The sequence below is a fragment of the Eupeodes corollae genome, chromosome 1 (assembly GCF_945859685.1).
Source record: "Eupeodes corollae chromosome 1, idEupCoro1.1, whole genome shotgun sequence".
Taxonomy (NCBI): domain Eukaryota; kingdom Metazoa; phylum Arthropoda; class Insecta; order Diptera; family Syrphidae; genus Eupeodes; species Eupeodes corollae.
In genome coordinates this window covers 32,049,331-32,058,437 of record NC_079147.1, presented here as the reverse complement: position 1 = coordinate 32,058,437, position 9,107 = coordinate 32,049,331, and the positions used below count along the sequence as shown (strand labels likewise).

Genomic DNA, 9,107 nt, shown 5'->3' with positions numbered 1-9,107 from the left:
AACATAGGTACCTTTATCTAGTATTAGAGCTCTGAGCTGTCGTCTCCTCGCTCTTTTTTCAACTACAAACTCAAACCTTGGCTGTTTAATTTCATTTTCATTTTCGTTTTTCTAGAATACCATTACAACAACAACTGCTAACGTAACGCAACGCCCGCGCCGCGCCACTGCCACCACCACTGCCGAACCGCAGCAACACTCTGAATCTACAGTGGAGCAGAATCATCAGATACAGCACCACAGCAGCCAGCAGAAGTAGCAGCAGCAATCATCAGAGTGCCAGATACAATTTCGTTCTCAGATACATCATTCAGTCGAGTTCAGGCTACCAACCGTGGTAGACTATAACGCCGGAAAAGAGCTTGCTATCTAACTTTTTTAATTTTTTATATTTTACTGAACAGTGATGTGTTAAGAAGGAACGTTTGGTTCTTCTAAATGGTTTCGGCTTATTCTTCTTCAAACTGCTTTTTTTCGTCTCGCTTCCATCAAACGACGGCACAACAATTACGACAACAAACGACAATGGCAAAAGGACCTCAAGTCGTGTCTTAAAAAAAATATCGTTTAATTTAATTTCGCCGCAACTTTCAAATAATAATATCCTTTTGCGTTGGTGCGTATAGCTTGACGTGACGTGCGTGACGTTTGTCGGTGTCTGTGAGTGTCACAGTGCAATTATAATTCCCAACAAAAATAAAATTTAAATTAATGAAACCTCTTAGAAATTGTTTGTTTTGCCATGATTCGTTTTAATTTTTCTTCGGGATGCTGATAGAAAAATCATCCACCCTTAAAAATACACGCGCTTAATCTCATCCTTTGCGGGACTTCTTTTTATCGGATTGTATCCTAATCGAGTGGGAGTCGGTTTCTTTTCGGACAGCATCAGGACATCAAAAGTGGCTGAGTGGCAGTTGAATTCTTGGCGAATTGGTGTTTTCTTTTATTAAGGATAAGGTATGTACAAGCTTCAAGACAAGAGAAGACAGCGGTAATAATTTAAACGCAATTGAAGTGCTTCGTGAATTAAGAAAAAGCCTCATGAATGGATATACGGCTTTAAGTCTTGTTTTCTCCATCATTTACTCCCCATCACCCTCCTCCTTCTCATGAACCATTAAGAAAAACTTTCGTGGTTATTCAAAACAGTTCTTTATTTTGTTGGGTTCACTTTTTTGATTCTGAGAAAGGGAATTAATAACGACAGACCCGGTTCCGTCTCGTTTATATTTATATAAAATGATATAGAAACAGAAATCCTTTTTATATTCTTTTTTAGGCAACGTATGCAATTATTGTCCGTTGAAGAAGAATGACGGTCGTCATCTTTTCGAATCCTTTCTGGTGTAATGAGATAAGACCAAAACTGGCGCCCAATGTGGTGAAAAATTAAAGACGAATAATTGATATTTATTCGTCTTCTTTTTTATATGAAAGTGAGTGTATAGTATATATTCACGAGGACGAAACGCAGGCACAGGCTTAGAGCTCACAGCTCAGTCATATAGCACCATCATCTTTATATAGCATCAGTAGAGCACACAGAATACAAACATCTGACCAGGAGATGATAGTGAAATGTGAGATCCTTTTTTTTTGTTGTATCCTTTTTTAAGCAATTTCATCTTGAGATGGTTTTGGTTGTGTTTTTTTTTTCTTCATTTATTTTCTTTTCTTCGTTTCTGGCATTTTGTGGCCTTGATAGGATTACTTATTGTGCGAGGGGGAGGAATTTGCTATGAAGGAATAAAATTAATGATTTGTTGAATCTTCTTCTAACTAGCGATATAGAAAATGAAACTAAATGCACGAATGGGTCGCATGAGATTGCCGTTTTAAGATGTGCTTTTTAAATTATGAAGCTGAAAATAAATAAGTTATTCTAAAGAAAATATCATTTAAAGTGACTTTAAAGTATAAAATATGGAATTACCATTAATAGACATTTAATAATGTACCCTTTTTCGAACTTGCCCACTCCGTTTAAGATTTAGTTTTAAATTTAAATCAAACTTATCCATTTCTCAAAATAGGATGTTTTAAGTTTTTATCGATTTTTGAACTTAGAAAATATTAAAGATTATTTTTGAAAAATAAATAATACGTAAACGTACATTAAAGAAGAATGGAATGGAAATTTGGTTTTAAGTTTAGAAACAAACAGTGAGTTCTTCGATTTATAGTTAAACGTTGATAGATGGTAAAAGGCAACTTTTTTAAATATCAACTACAAATTGTTGTTTGAAAAATAAATACGAAATAATTATCATTTGAGATTTCTGGGGTTTCACGAGAATTGAGTTCTTAAACAAAATAAATGCCAATCGAGATAGTGTTCTAGGGTATTTTTAAGTTATATTGTATTTTTTTAAGTTTAAATAAACAATTAAACTCTTTCTATGATTTCTTTTTAATGAAATGTAAGGTTTACCCTGTTATTCGAGCTCGTTGGTGTATTTCTACCGTGGCATAAGGATTTCTATTCAAACTAAGCAGAATAATTAAACTTCCAGATTTTTAACTTTCCATGGGAAGTTATTGTAATCGGTCCGATTGCTCAAATTGAAAATTTTGACATTACCCGTGTTTTGTTGGAAGATCTATCAAAAGTGTAGTAGGATTTTACACGATTAACAAAAACTACTACCGATAAAGGTTAAAGTAGAATGTTACTACGGATTTGTTTTTGACATTTATACGAGTCTCGAATTGATCTTATGTGATTTCATTCTCAAATGTTAGTACGATTGATATTGCATTTGTATATAGATGGCTGAGTTCGTTGAGTAGTTCTCCATTATTTGGAATCATGTATTTTCGATTGGGGAAAAAATCAATCTGTTTCTGTTGATATTATTTAGTTTTGTTAATAAAATGAATATGTTATATTTAAACTATGGGTTTATCTCAGTTTAGATTAAGTAAATCTTTTTGGTGTTTTCACAGCACAAGAAGATCTAAAAATGATTTAGTTTGACAGTACTTTCTAAAATTCAAATGGTGTGTCGATGTTTTTTATGAAGTGCAAGTAAGATAATTTGATTCGTGTTAAACAATGAAGAACTGAATAGTTCACCAACATATAAGAATATGCTATCTACTTAATGTGCAATTTTTTTATTTATTTGATTAAAACAAAACTTTATTTTTTGTACACAAACATGTAAATAAACAGACCATAACGCATTATCTGTAAAACCAACTCATCCACACAAATTTTTCTTCACAAATCTTTACTCGACACCGATCCCCGACTGGAATCGAGTGAATCAAGGTCATTTCAACTCGATTCAGTTTTTGACATCTTTTAAAATTTTGGGAAAAATCGAATTGACTGTTTTTTTTTATTAAAAATAAAACCCTAAAAAAACATTTTATATTTTAAATTAAATTTATTTCATAAAAAATGTTGTTTTCAACATTCGGTAAAATTTTGCGAAAAATTGAATTGATAAAAATCTCTTTAAGAAAAATTGATGTTGAAATCAAGCTATATGCAAATATTGTTGGTCATTTTTATTTTTTTTAGAATAATTTAAATAAAAACTTTTTTAACAAAACACGAAAACTTGCAAATCATTTAAACCAGACAAATCGGCAGACGAAATGGGAAGTTCTAATTGTTTGTCGCATCCCAGCCTCATTTTTACTTTTAAATCTGCAGAAAAACAGTTTGCAAAATCTTGGGAATCACAATAATTTGTCAAAAATAATTGACCAAAAATGTTAAGGCTTGCGTATAATAATACTAGAAATTATATGTGTTTAAATGTCTGCTGAACTTTGGACGATAATATTGACCCAAAGAATCACTACAGCAAGCCCTTAATAATGCTAATTTTTCTAACAATGCCAATATGGTACAAAATTATGTCACCATGAAAAAAGGACTGAATGGTCGTATCTTCAAACAGTCAAGAACATCCTTCGTCTTCGGAAAATAAATATATTCAGAAGTATACAAAGTTAAAATTTCAAGATTAGATATTTGCTTTTAGAAAACGAAAAATCTTATTCCGAGAAAAACGAGTTTAAAGATTTCTTTCTGTGAAATAACAAAATATTAAGAATTATAAATTAGTGTTCAAAAAGATACAAATTATTTTGTTTTTTGGAAAATTTAACATTGTCACTTTTTAATGAGAAAGTAAATTGACTCCTTTGTATGTCCATAAGATTCAGAATACAAACTTTTACAATATCTTTAAAATATTATTTTTTTTTGTAAAGTATTGTTCATAAACTGCTACAGAGCTTAAATTCAAATTTCTATTACTTAATGTTCTTTGCATTTTTCCTTTAAATATCCTCATAAAAATATCTCAGTTTTGCTAACAATATAAAGAAAATGTGCTCTTATCTAACTTATAGTCATATGTCAGTTTCTGCAAGAGTAATCAGGAAATGCTTTTTTAATTATCCGTTTGGTTGCAGCATAAAATTTAAATGTTGTAAGTCACTAAGCTATGGTTCTTTATAAGACCGGGTATTTTATTAGTTTTTGTTCATCTGTCAACTCGAGCCATCATTACTTTCTAACACTGTGTTGAGGAATCCTGCAAGAATTTTAGTTTTCTTGAGTACCGTTTTTTCCAAATTGATTTCATAAGATGTTTTTTAACCATTTTTTTTTTCCCGACTGAAATAGATCAAAATTATCTCCTTTTGTAACAAATGAGCTTTTTATTGAGTATTATTTTGGTGATCAAATTGTTGTGATTTAAAATAAATTTTAGGGCTTGGTGGGAAAGTAACACATTTGACCCTGTTTTTAATGCGCTTATTAGAAGTTATTTTGAATATTTTAAACTTTTTCAATAAATCTCACGGTTTGCTAATTTTACTTTTACTTTTTTAAATTCCTTAATCTGATCGAAATCAAGAGGACAACTTCAAGCCTTTTTTGCTGTTAATGTTAATAGTTTTGTCCGAGCCTGAACACACATAAATATTTGACTAGAAGCTATCATTGGTTTCCATCATTGAAACCAATTATTGGATTTTTTTTGAGTGGTTGTTTGTAGCGATCTTTGAAAATGTCCATTAAAAAATGACCTGATTTTACTCCACTGGACATTTTTTTTGGTCAGAAATCTGTAAATAGAATTGAGTAAAAACGAAACAAAACTCATTGCAACGATTTGTTTCTTTCTGACAGTAGAATCAGCTGTTCAGGAAAATCAAATGACGCCTGGAAAAAAGAACAATACATTTTAGCAAAAAATAACGCAGCTTAATGTTTTCTCCAAAAAAAAAAATCTAACAATTTTCCGGACTGATTTTAATAACAATCCTTTGAAATTTCCGGAAAAAAAATTAACCCACTTCGTGAATTTGTCATTAGGAGTAGCTATCATTAAACATTTTATTTAAAGATTTAGGCGCCAGTTATAGCTTTCATTGGTTTTCATCATTGAAAACAAACATTGAAATTTTTTGGCAGTTCGTTTATAGCTATCATTAAACATTTCTGTCATTGAAAAAAATCTTGATTGAATATCATTGACAAATTTGTACTGACCCAAATCTTTCATTGGAATTGTGTGAAATTGGAACACAAGTCAGTGGAAGCATTCGTTTCACACGTTTGAACATAAAAATATCAGTTGTTCAGGAAAATTATTTTGCGTCCCAAAAATTGGAAAATACATTTTTAGAGAAAAATAAATGCGCGATTACACTTTTTTTCTCAAAATTAATTTTGTGTGTGGTTTCCGATCGACCAGTATACAATTTTCATTTCTAATCAAAGGGAACCACCGTCAAATATCGATTCAAACATTTTTCCGGATCGATTTCAATGATAGCTATAACTGAATAAGAGAGTCAAATTTTTAATATTGGGAGTCAAAATGAAGCTGATACAATCAGAGATGGCAGAAATGCGATTTTTCTTGATTTACTACATTTGTTACGTCTACTACATAAATGAGGTAGTTAAAGTAGTTAAATGTAGTTAACGTAGTTAAATGTAGCAGACGTAGCGGTAGACTTCAAAATGTAGTTTGAAATGTCCATTCAACCACCAAATTGACAAATCGCATCAAAAAGATAACTTTGAAAGTGTGAAAAACTTACTTTCGAAAGTTCGGAACAGGCTTAGCCAAGAACATTACAAAAAATTAATAGATATCATATACACTATACTCTTAAAATGAAATACAAAAATAAAACAGATGATTATTAAATTTGCATTTTTCTTTTATAAAACTTCGAATTACTTGATTTAGTTCATTAACGCATTAACGCATATTTGGATCTTATATATAGTTCAGTGTTTTTCACTCGTTAGTCGTTACTTATTCACTTGTTTTTTTAAATTCTTTTTGAAATGTAGGGTAGTAAATGAAACAAATCAAACGTGTAGTTTATCCAATTAACTACACGTAGTTTACCGAGTAGATTACCTGACGTAATCTACTCTGCCATCTCTGGATACAATACAATAAAAAAGAAGTTATTTCTAAAAAAAAATACATTATTTAACCCAGAACTTTTCTCTCAGATAATTTTTTTTTCAATGATGAAATCATTTTCAATGAACAGCTTATTGTTGACTTCACATTTCGTTTTCAATGATAAACAATGATTCCAATCAGGAAATAGTTAACCAATGACAAAAATTTTCAATGAAAGATATAAGCAACCTGTCAAAAAATTACAATTATTGTTTTCAATGATGAAAACCAATGATAGCTGGACCATTATAAAGATTATAGGCGCAAGTCATCATTTATTTTCATCATTGAATTGGAATGAAGAAATTGACGTTACAGTTAATTATTGTAAGCCAAACTGACAAGTAGGAATGCAAACAAAAATTAAGTATTCAGGGAATTACAAAATTAAAAAGAGGCTGGGATGCGACCCACACTGATAACTTCCCATCCAGTTCTGTCGATTAGTCTTGCATAAAAGGTTTGTAGCTTTTCGTGTTTTGATAAATAAGTTATCAGTTGAATTATTCTAAAATATCAACTTAAAATTAAAAACAATATTTTGCGTATGATGAAATCGTTTCATTTCAAAATGTATTTTTGCTAAGGAGATTTTTAGTCGAAAACCAACTTTTACCAATCTTAGTAGAATTTCTTGAAAGTTTTTATTTCTTTTACAAACAATTACAGATTGTTTTTTTTTTTAAGAAAATGCAAATGCCAATACCTTCCTTTATTCACGAGATTTCAAAAATCAGATATCAATTTTTAACAATTTTGTGTATTTGCTTAATGTTGAAAACAATGTTTTCTATAAGATAACATTAGTTTGAATTGTGTATCTTAAATTTTTAAGAAGAAATGTTTGTCGAAAATCAATTTAATAACTTTTCTTTTAGGTACTTGTTTTTTGTAAAAAAATGTCAACTCGATTTTTTCCCGAACACAAAGACGTACGTAAACATGCACCATACACATCTCTCTTAAAACATGTGTTTTTTTTAGGGACCTTGCAACGTCGAGAAGTGCCAACATTTTCAATTCAGCAAATCGGACCGATTACAAGAACTTTATTTGTGAAGTTAGAAATACATTACATTACATTTTACTCTACTAAGCACATACGGACTAGAAAAACACAGCACCTTGAGCGCCTAGACTATGAAAGGTGATAACAACACAAGACATTAAAGCAGCTGTTGCTTGAAAATATTTTCATAACAAAGAAGCTCAGTTAAGTTGTAAAAGTAAAAATTTCAACTAAACATTTGTTAGTAATTTAACGACATTTATTAAAAAGTGGTTTGCTGCCACAAAGAACTAATTTTTTTGTTTTTACGCAATTTAGAATTTGGAAAAACTTTTGTGCTTAAAATTATTTTCCAAAAATTTGTTTCAGGTTCTTAAGAAGAAAACTTGAATAAGAGATTGCCAATTTTATATTAAGTTTATTTTAAATTTCTGAAGCTAGCCTTCAATTCCATCTTATTTTTTGACGCACATAAATAGTGAATATTGAAGTGCAAAACATTACATAAAGATGCTAACAAATTCGGAAAAAGAGGTTCCGCCGATTCAGTCCGTTTGTCTGTTTGTCCTTGCCCCTATAGCTCAAACCATTGTGTCGATTGAAATTAAGGTTTTCAACCAATAAGTGTAAGGCATTTTTTTTATTTTCTTTTTAATACGAAAAATAACAGAAGTTAAGAATTGAAAATTGGATTTTTTTTTTCAAAAATCAACAGATAGATATTTTTAAAACTTTCTCTAAATTTTTTGTTTGCTTCTTTCTACAAGAAAAAAATATATTTTGGCATTGCTCCAGAATGGTACCCTTCATAAAACCATTCATTTGTTTTTTAAGTTTTCTCGAAAACTAGTGGACCGACTTCTCTTTCTGTACAAGCTCTTGTCGATGATCAAATTGATGATGATTATTTTTGATGATCAAAAATGTCATTATTTGTTTTTGATTTAAAAAAAGAATACATTTTATTTTACATTCTCGATAGGGTGAACATGTTTTAAATTTAAAACAAAATTAAGTTAATATAAGTTTTTTAACTTCCCATAGGAAGTTATTATAATGGGTCCGATTTGTCAAATTGAAAATTTTGACATTTCTCGACATTTCAAGGTCCCTAGAGTCGAAATAAAAGATGTCTGTGCGTGCGTGTGTACGTACGTTCGTACGTCGGTACGTTCGCGACGTTTTTTTCGTCGAGATATCGATTTTAAATAAATTTTCTTATACAGACAATAAAGCAGAAAGATGCAGAAAGGGCTCTCAAGAAAATTGGGTGGGTGCTTTTTTTACCATAGCAGTTTGAAAAAAAGGTGAACATTTTGGTTAATTCTAAATATCTTACGAACCAAAAACGCTAGAGACTTGAATTAAATTTTATATAATATATTGTAACGTGAGATCAAAAAATTATATTTTTTGAAAAGAAATACATTTAACGGTTTTTTTTATAAATCAAAAAAACTGAAAAAAAAAATTTGTCACCTCCAAAATTTTACGACTAAAATATGATTTCATCTCCAAAACAATTTTGTGCAACGAAGAATAATGTTTTTGACACCTGATAAAATTTTGAGAAAAATTGAATTGATAGTTTTCTTTATAAAACATAAACATCTAAAAAAAACATTACTCAAAGTTGG

At 30.1% G+C, this 9,107-nt stretch overlaps 1 protein-coding gene across 1 annotated transcript in view; it reads left to right on the top strand.

Moving 5' to 3' along the window:
- The first annotated feature begins 310 nt into the window (after nucleotides 1-310).
- LOC129954134 (dorsal-ventral patterning protein tolloid) overlaps nucleotides 311-9,107 on the top strand; it is a 210,977-nt gene continuing 202,180 nt past the window's right edge. Inside the window, exon 1 of the mRNA XM_056067834.1 lies at nucleotides 311-960. The gene's annotated coding sequence lies outside the window, so the exon portion shown is untranslated. The remainder of the gene's footprint in view (nucleotides 961-9,107) is intronic.